Below are 10,399 nucleotides of genomic sequence, written 5' to 3'. Positions count from 1 at the left end.
CTGGCTTCATTTTCTCAGTGCAGAAACCAACGGGTGACGTCACGGTAGCTACGTCCATCTTTTATACAGTCTATGGTTTGCCCGCTTTGCCTCTCGTGGTTTCCACTACAATTCAGTGGACTTTTCTACTTGGCTTGAAGGAGAGGAAGAATGTGAAACAGTTGCAGCACAAACCGGCAGCCTGCATACTGGTCTTCCTCCAGTGCACACTGACAAATCTCAACAAGAAAGGAGCCACAACTTAAGATAATAGCCAATCGACTTCCCGCTACCTTACAAACTGTGAAAGCCTGAGGCTTAAGCACAGAAACAGTGTCAAAAGGGTGAAAGGTGCAGAACAGATGTTGGAAATAAGGCAGAACTTACAAAGCAACAGAAGGCCTACATTCAGCGTATTGTACATGAATACACAAGTCTATCGCCCAAAGCACTGGTGAAAGTAGGGAAAGTAAGACTTAGCAACAAGGATAAGACATTTAATACCAACGCTATCTTAGACAATGGATCTGAGCATACCAGAGGGTCGCTTCCAGGTACAGCCAAGTATCTTTGTTAGGAGGGAGAGCCAAAAAAGCTTAAGCTAAACACAGTGAGACAGCAGATAGAAACACAAGAAGACAAAACTGTGAAATATCTGCTGCTTCATTCGCTGAGGAAAAAAAAAAAAAAACCTCCATTGACTTTGCATTCACCTCAGGCTTGAGGTCACGAGTCATCCTGTGAATAAATTAATGCAGTGCTATCACTTTTGCATGATCTCCCATTGAGCTCCAGGTCCAAGGTCCAAGCAAACATCCCTATAGGATTTCTTATCACACCTATAAAAAGAGTTGCATGCGGTCCAAAGGGAGCACCATCAGCAGGGAGGACAGAAATTAGATGAGCATTGCAGAGGCCTACTTCCTCCGGTGAGTCACCTGATTCTATCCAATGCCTATTCACTTCACGAGAAAACCCCTGTAAGAGCTGAACCAGGATGGATCAAAAGTTGACCATCTCATTTATATATCAAAAACATCATGTATCAGTCCATTCTGCCATCAAACTTACCAACATTTTCCATAATAAATACATTGTTGGACTAGCTTTCTGAATCTTGTGTTTAAATATGCACCATCAGATTCATTGTGTGAGTAGTGATATTGTTCCAAAAACACTGATGGGAACATTTTACTACTTTGTTTTTGCTTTTGATACCTCAAGTAAGTTTCGCTGATAGTACCTAAAGTTTTGAATGCAGGATTGTTACTTGTAATGTGGTGTTTTCACATTTTATATATTATTACTTTTACTTAAAATGCTCTGAATGCACCAGTGTTTGTGGGTTTTAGCGAAATATTCCAACTGCTACAGGATATAAAATGTAAATACACACATTTATGTTCTCCACAGGATGAAGAGACCATTTCACAGACATTTGACATGTGATGAGTGGAAAAGCACAGGTGTAACTAATGTTATTACTGATGGCTCTGTTGCCTTTAGGCATCTCAGTAAGCCATGGCGCTTCGCCAGTTGCACTATGCAAGTGCGCCAAACCTGCCAGATCTACGACGATTGGAATGGAGCCATAGTTACTCATTTACACCTGTACTTTTTCTGCCACCGGTTTTACTGTGAAAATGATAACTGGTTTGATTACTTTTTTTCTTGTGTAATGATTCATTAAACATTTGGCTTCATGGCCTGCATTACTTTTCTATCAGTGTTATTTTGTATTTCATGCCATTTAACATATGTTTACATGCTACACTAAGATGATAAACATTGTACTTCATCAGTAAGCAAGCATCGTTGTGGTGAGCATGTTTCCTAAAAGGCTAACAAAGCTGCTCTGCACTTTTGTCTTGTTTGGGTAAAGTTGCTCAAATGATCTAATTAGTCAGAATAAGTTTTCACAACCTGGCAACTCAAAGGTTACATTCATAAACAGATTATTATAGAGCTGAAATGACTCATCAGTTATGTGATAAGTCAACTGAAACAAAGATCATTTGAAACTATTTTCTAATCTATTCTATCTAATCTAATTCATAACTTCATGAATTTACTGCCTTTCTTCTATCTTTGCAAACTAAATAATTTGAGGTTTAATTCGCACTTACAATACTATATCTGAAGTGGTCAGCTTCATCTCTGTTGTTTTAATGAGCTTTTTTGGACAACTTTATGTTTCATAGACTAAATGATTAAAAGATAAATTGAAAAAGAACCTAAAAAAGAAAAACATTATTAGCTGTTTGTAGTTTCAACATGTATTCTTTTGGATTTCAACCACTCCCATCTAACAAATCAGTGTAAATAACTTCTTATGTCTGCAAGACTTTGGCAAATAGTTCACTTTGGTGTCCTAATCTGGAGCAACAGCTATAGCAAACAGATGGCACGGCCACGTGTTTGTCATGTATCACAGGTAAAGTATCTCTTCAGACGTACCAAGACGGTGCCCAGTAAACACAACTGCAGTGCGTATGTTCAAAAGTTCATTACAAGTGATAACAAGATATTCTAAAACAAATTAAAAATAAATTTAAAAAATCCCCCTGTAGTATTAACAATGGGAATTTGTATTCACTGTACAAAAACCAAAACAATTGTTAGAGATGTACTTTGTACCTTCTGTTTTTTAGGGGAAGTAAAGGAATGTTGACTCATGCTGGGGTTTTACCAAATGAAGTTTCTTTTTTTTCTTAAAGTTCAGATTCAGCCACACTGGAGCAAAGAAATACATTGTGCAACTTTATAGAAAATTGAGGAAATAACAGATTGTTTCGTTCCTTATTTTCATGCTGTGTATGCTTTCACTCGCAAACTTCTTAATCACAACAACATCGGTCTTGTAAAGCAAAGTTTATTTCCGAGCTGCCCAGTCGCCCTGAGTTTCAGTGATGGTTTCACCCTGCAGAGCACAAAAGCTCTGTCAGCAAGACAACTGCCTTCTGATGCCTGAGGGTGAAATGGAAAGGAAACAGGAAAGTGACTGGAGGAAAAAAAAAAGAAAAAAAGAAAAAGGTTTGGGCGCTCACTGTTTGTAACTATGACAAAAACTAACCTTGAATCTAAAGTAGCTGAACACACACACAAGGAATAAAGCTACAGACAAAACATGACAGTCGCTGTGCTAAAGTCGGCTTTATAACAGTGAATGTAAAATAACATTTTTAATCATTAAAAAAAATATGGATGAAATTTCTTTTATCTATCATGGCTGTATAAAGATTGTCCTGCCCTGAATGCACACAGATTCTCTTTGATAAACTCACATCTATGTGATTGAAACCTTAAAGACATTATGGGCAACTTTGAATTACATGGAAATTGCAAACTTCCAACTGATCGATGTTGTTTTGATATAAATTTGGGTTCTAGCTGGGTATTAGTCAACACTATCTCACTCATCACACTCATTGCTGGGTTTGCTTCTGTTTAAAAATGATGTGGTGCCATTGTGCAGAAACACTGTCTGCATATTTGTATACACTTATCACCATTTATTGCATTAAGATGAAGAAGACAAGAAGACTAATTAACAGGAAAAAAATTAGCAGGGCTGCTTTAGTGCACATCCTCTGCAAAATTTGAAGTTTTTAGTGTGGTTGGTTACTAGCCTACCAGAGTAGTTTGGTAGGTTGTTGTAGTTCTTTCCTGTGGTGAAGAGGATTTCAAAAACAGTTCAGAAGCTAATGTCAGACTTAAACCCGCAGTCTACATCCACTGAGTCAGACTAGTGATAATATAGCTTGCAATAAGTCAACAAATGTAAAAATTAAACATTGAATGAATAAATAGCCTTAAATTTCTAATTTTTTAAAAACATTTTCTTAATGAGAAAAACATTTCTACAGGTTTTTGTTACTGTATAAACTCTGACTGGCCCAGATGTCAGTGACAATCTGGACCAAATGTTTTCTAAATTTAAATCATGAAGCCAAGTTGTTGCATGTAACCAAACATCTAATATTAAATCACCCTTTGCTTATTAATATTTTGATTTTGTTTTAAAACAGAGTCAAGCCCCACTTGTTGCTTTGCGTAAAGCACAGCAAATGTGATAACTCCAAAGTCACGCTTTCTCATCCTCGCAGCAAGTTCGAGCCATGCATTCGTAGAAGTCTGCCTGACTGTTTACATTTGAAGAGCTCGGGACCAGAGGTTGTTGTCCTGGATAGATTTAGCCTGTCTTTTGTTAGAGGTCTGTCTAAGGGCAGAGCAGTCACATGGTGATGGTGTAATCCTGCCTCACATGCAGACTGTTTGTATCTCTCTGCAGAGCTGGCTGTGTTCTCTACTGGCAACCTTGTGACTCACCTCAGGTAGAGCATTATATTGTAGTATACACAAACAGACGCATGATAAAGGACAAAAACCGACATGTATCTGACCTGTATCGAAGAGACAGAACCACAAGAAATGACCTGTTCTGCAGCACAGAATGCATTGTTTTCTGTGACTTGCATGCACATTTGCAAGATACGTTAGCTCAGCTTTCTCAGAGAGACCGATGTCTTTGACAAAGCTGACTAATACGACCACTGCTCTCTTGCTTGTCTGTGTCCTGGCTGCTAATACTTCAAGGGAGCATGTAAGGCTTAATCCCATATTACCGTGGCTATGTTAAGTGCAAGCATCTGACTGTCACACTTCCAAGCGAAGCCGCCACACAGAGCAGGGAGATAAACAGAATTCCTGGTTGATAAGCTTGAGCGGCTATCAGTGTTCATGAAAGTTTATACGCACCCTGGTATTTGTACAGCATGACATGTTGAAAAGTGAGGGAAAGTGACTGGCTGCTGAACCCCTCTCATTTCAAGACAATCCTATAAAGAGATCATCTTGGCGGGAACCTGTCGTTCAATTTAGTGCGCGTGTAGTCTTTACTCTGCCATTTGTTACATAATGGCTGGCTGGGACTACACTACCTTGGCCTGAGTCCTAAATCTGTCTAATGAAATGTAAACGTGGGCTTTCTGCGGCGCCAAACTAGGACTGAAACCACGGTGCGAGGATGAATATAACACATCTATATGCTGCGTGTTTCATAATCACACGGCGTTGTGTATTTTTTTTACAATTGTCAAACCATAAAGATATAAAGGTGTGCTATAAGATGGAGTGAAGACGTGAGAGAGACAAAGCTTTTCAGGTCAGTCTCTGACTAAGTATGGGCTTACCACTCTGCCCCACCCCCTTCTCTCTAAGGTGGTAATCTCTAACTAATAGCAAATTAGGATATTGACAGTGACAGCATCAGTGAGTTATGTCTTCTGTCTCTTAGGAGGACGTATCAATACTCAGAGACAAGGTCGCAAATGTGCAGGTCTGTGCAACAAAACACACAGTCATGGTCAACGCCTTAAAGATAGATGTCAGCTTGATCTTACAGAGTTGAAGTCATGAATGTTAACTTCAATATTTGTCTTGGTACACTATCTTTATTTTACAATCTTTTTCGCTTTTAAGCGGATGACAGGATTGTGCAATATTTCCACCTTGTTTGTTTTCTGCAGCTGTGCAAATTGCAAGTAAAGCGACTTGAACTACAAGTTAAAGTCCTGCATTCAAAAGTAAAACTATGTAAGTATGACCAGAGATAAAGTTTTGAAATCAAGTAGTTGTTTGTAGTTACTCAGCAGAAAACAATTCTATGCACAAATAGAATACAGTGATTAAGTTGTAAAATAGGGGCTGCAAGGTGGATCGGTGGTTAGCACCGCCGCCTCACAGCAATAAGGTCGCCGGTTCGCATCCCGGTGAGGAGACCCGGGATCTTTCTGCATAGAGTCTCCATGTTCTCCCCGTGCAGCGTGGGTTCTCTCTGGGTTCTCCGCGGCTTCCTCCCACACAGTCCAAAACCATGTTGAGGTTAATTGGTGATTCTAAATTGTCCGTAGGTGTGAATGTGAGTGTGCTTGGTTGTCTGTCTCTAAGTGTGGCCCTGTGATAGACTGGTGACCTGTCCAGGGTGTCCCCTGCCTTCACCTTAAGTCAGCTGGGATAGGCTCCAGCCCCCCATGACCCTAGTGAGGATTAAGCGGTGTATAGATAATGGATGGATAACGGAAGTTGAAAAATATAAGCATTTCTAATTAAAATAGCCACTTGCTTTTAACTTCTTAAGACCTGGCGTACCCATACGTTGGCATCACGCTTTGGGTTATATTACCACAGTAGTTAACTTTTTATATATATTTTTTATTTTCTCAATATTTGTTTTATTTTTGATTCCGTTTTTCCTTTTTTTTTTATTTAAAACAAATTCATATCAAACTCATATCAAAGAACTCGGGTCTTACGAGGTTAAACATTGAAACACTGCTTTGACATTAATTCAACAACAATAATAACAATAATAATTAAATTGTTTGATAATATAATATCAGCTGAGGTAATTTTCTTAAGCAGAATTTTCAAAATAAGACTTGTAATTAAGTATTATTACACAGCTGCATCATTATTTCCAAATAATGCAAATTACTCTCACCCCTGCTGCAAATTAATTAGTAACTACATACAGTATTTCTTCTGAAAAATTGTGAATTAAAGGCAGTGTCAAATGCCAAATTAAAAAAAAGAAAAGAAAAAGTAATCAACTGTACACGCACGCTTATTCACAAACTGCAACCCAACTGATGTTATCAGCTTTATGTCCGGCCACCTGCAGCCTTCTCCATCTGCTCCAGTATGTAACAAATCCTACATGTGAGTCACATATAGAAGAACTTGAGCATGTTGGGAAGACGGGCGGACAGATGGTGTGAATGACACAACTCTGCATGTTCTGCACACGTCATCCATGTAGCACCTGAGGTGATGTTTCATAATCAAACAGCAAAACCCAGATGGAAGAAATTAGCAAACCAGTGCGTGGAAGATGGCAGAGATTTTGTGTGTCAAGCGAACGTGAACCGCTCGAAACCAAAACTGAACTCAAGCCTGCCTCTAGTAATCTATATTATCAGTGTCGCGTGGTCTTTTATTGCTAGGAGTTGAAGTGAATAAGCAGAAAATGTTGCGGTTTCTCCATTTGCCTTGTAGATTTCCACCCTTGCAGATTGCTGCAGATGTCGCAGTGAAGTCTCAGTGAGTCACGCAGTGCCGTGACTCAAAGCCAGGAAACTTTACCCCTCGCTGAGTTCTTCATGTTCTTTTTCTTTTGAGGACTGTACTCGACACATGACAGAAACATGAGTCATGACTTGAACAGATAAAAAAATGTAAAAAATGATAGTTTAAATTAGTTGTTTCTGCGTGAGCGTGAATTTGAATTTCCAAGCATTCCAGTGCATTGCAGCTGGTTTGAAAAGGAAATTATGGTTTGAGCTGCAGTTAAATGCATTTGGTGTGTGTGCCATATCAAAGAATGCAAAAGGTAAACAGCCAAAGGCCACATTAACATTTGATCATTTGCTGATAATATGATGTGCATATTTCACGCCATCATTATTCTTCTAAATCAGATAAACTGAGTCATGCAAGCTGAGAACAACAGCTCAGCACTGACAGTAACATTAGACCTTAAACCTTTACTCACAACTATTCAAGAGGATGCCATCGCAAGGGCAAAGGGAGAATCTGACTAATTTCTTGACAGGCTACAAGGAATGTTTTTGCTGCTGTGCTGACCCTGACACTTGGATGTGAGTCATGTTAACGTGTGTTGTGCAATCAAGGTGAAGAAAACAGGACAGAGACATCCCGGTGACCCTGTGACGCCTGTACGTTGACACAGTCACGCTCTGAGCTCTGTGCAAGTTAAGCATATTAGCATGTTAACATTTACTAATTAGCACTAAACGCGAGCTAGCTGAGGATAATTGGAGTGGTGTAAGTCTTGAGGGTAGCAGACACAGTTGAATTTAAACTGATAACGGTGCTGGAAGAAAAGGTTCACGGGTCACCAAAGTTTGTGCCGAGTTTCTTAACAATTTATCTAATTTCAGGAAGAAAACAAGAGATCAGCAAAGTCATTAGGATTCATTCTCTGTACATACATCACAAATCATGCTGCTGGAGGAGTGAAAAAGTAGCAAGAGTTCATCCTCTGTAGATATGTCTCCAAATCAAACAGAAATCCATATAGAAAGGCTGCTGAAATAATTCAATAAGAGCCACATATTTTAAATAGACTGAGCTTCATCCTTTGGGATATGTGGCATTCAACTAGACCAGGGGTGCCAAACTCATTTTCATCCTGGGCCACATAAGCATCATGTGTACCCTCAAAGGGCCGGTGATTATAAGACTGTATAAATGTAACAACTCCTTTACATGTTGTTAAATAATTGTCTCTGCATTTGATTGTTATTTATTACATGTACAACTACTGTGCATGCCGTTATCTTAAAGTAAAACACATGCAGCAGGGTTCCACACTAACTTTTCCAATGGTAGCACTGGTGCTACAAACTTTCTTTGTTGGATATACCAGCGAATGATTTGGTCGCCCACCCCCTTGTTTTGGTTCAGCACTGCCACAGCTATTAATGCACCATGCAGCTGATGAATAGCTGCTTTTGTATAACTTAGTTATGTTGCAGTGATTTTCAGTGATACAAGACTTGATATTTGTAAAATGTTTTAACCTGAAAATATATGTATTTTGTCACCAGTCCTCTTGTGATATCATACATTAGCTGGACACAGGCTAAATGCTTGCTGAACATGTGTATGAGTTGATGCTACATTTTACCAATGTTCCCTAAATGCCTCACATGCTGCTCTGGTAGATGCTACCAGGTGTCTGCAGTGCAGCTCCTCTGACAGGTGAGCGACCAAACATTAGTTGGAAAACAGTGGAAAATGTTTTCTACACAAATTTGCAGAAGTTGAACAGTTTTCTATTTGCAGTGTTTTTAGCAGAGGTTTTTATGAACAGACTTTTCTACGAGCTGAGCACATTTTAAATGTCCAGACCACTGGAACACAGTAACATTGAAAGTTACTGTTTTACCGTCAGGCAGAGAGAGACTCAGTCCATGTGGAAGAAATATGACTATTTCCAACCATAATAACTGGAGCCATAGCTACCTGATGATCATCATTCACTCGTACAATGCGGCCACGTGAAACTTCAGCTGGCACACGCTCATGAACGGTCACATATGAAAACATTTTGGTCGCAGTCTGGAGCCCTGTGTAGGCACATTGCCATGTTATTATAACATAAATAACATTATATTACGTTATTTTATATCAGGTAAATCCTATTATTTATCAGATTAGGAAACACACATCTCTCGCAGGCCACATGAAATGACGTGACGGGCCGGATTTGGCCCGCGGGCCTTGAGTTTGACATATGTGAACCAGATCTATAGCTCATGTTAAAAGGGAACTAAAGGGGCAAAACACATTCTCCAGGCAAAGTAAATATCCACCCATCCATTATCTATACACCACTTAATCCTCACTAGGGTCGCGGGAAGGCTGGAGTCTATACGCTGACTGAGGGTGAAGGCAGGGGACACCCTGGACAGGTCACCAGTCTATCACAGGGCTACACTTAGAGACAGACAACCAAGCACACTCACATTCACACCTATGAATCACCAGTTAACTTCAACATGTTTTTGGACCGTGTGGGAGGAAGCCAGAGAACCCGGAGAGAACCCACGCTGCACGGGGAGAACATGCAAACTCCACGCTGAAAGATTGCGGTGCCCCCACCGGGACGCGAACCAGCGACCTTCTTGCTGCGAGGCAACAGTGCTACTAACTGCGCCACCCTGCAGCCCGGAAAATAAATAAAATGCTGAAAAATAAATACCAATCAGGAGCAACAACATTAAAACCACTTGCCTAATAGCCTATTGTGCAGCTCCACCTCGTGCCACCATAGCAGCTGTGACCCAGTAGACCATGGAAACAGGACCTGTGGGGGTCCTTTGGGTCCTGTGGGCTGCAGGGTAGGGCCTCTGTGCAGGCATCATCCAGATGCTCAGTCAAATTGGGATCTTGAGAGTTTGAAGGCCAGTTCAGTGCCTTGGGCTCTTGGTAAAGTTCCTTGAGTTGTTCCCGAGCAGTGTTTTTGGTGCAGCAGGATGCACTGTCCTGCCAGGGGCGGCTGTTCACAACGGGTGATGCCGTTGCCATGGTGGGGTGTGCTTGATCCGCAATAATGCTTAGGTGGGTGGTAGATGTCAAAGCAACATCCACATGAATGTCAGGACCCAAGGTTTCCCAGCAGCACATTGAATTGTAACGGGATGATCAATGTCACACACTTCACCTGTCAGTGGTTTTAGTGTCGAGGATGATTTGTGGAAGTTCTTCCTGTATGCTAAAAAAAAATCCAAGTCTTTGAGGGAGGATGTAATAAACTGGACTTTCTCACCCAAGAATAAAACCACACCGAACTGCTTAGCAACAATCCCAAAAACATTTGTATGGGAAGCTTGAT

This window comes from Stegastes partitus, unplaced genomic scaffold (genome assembly GCF_000690725.1).
Source record: "Stegastes partitus isolate 25-593 unplaced genomic scaffold, Stegastes_partitus-1.0.2 Scaffold108, whole genome shotgun sequence".
Classification (NCBI taxonomy): domain Eukaryota; kingdom Metazoa; phylum Chordata; class Actinopteri; family Pomacentridae; genus Stegastes; species Stegastes partitus.
This window is presented reverse-complemented; position numbering follows the sequence as displayed.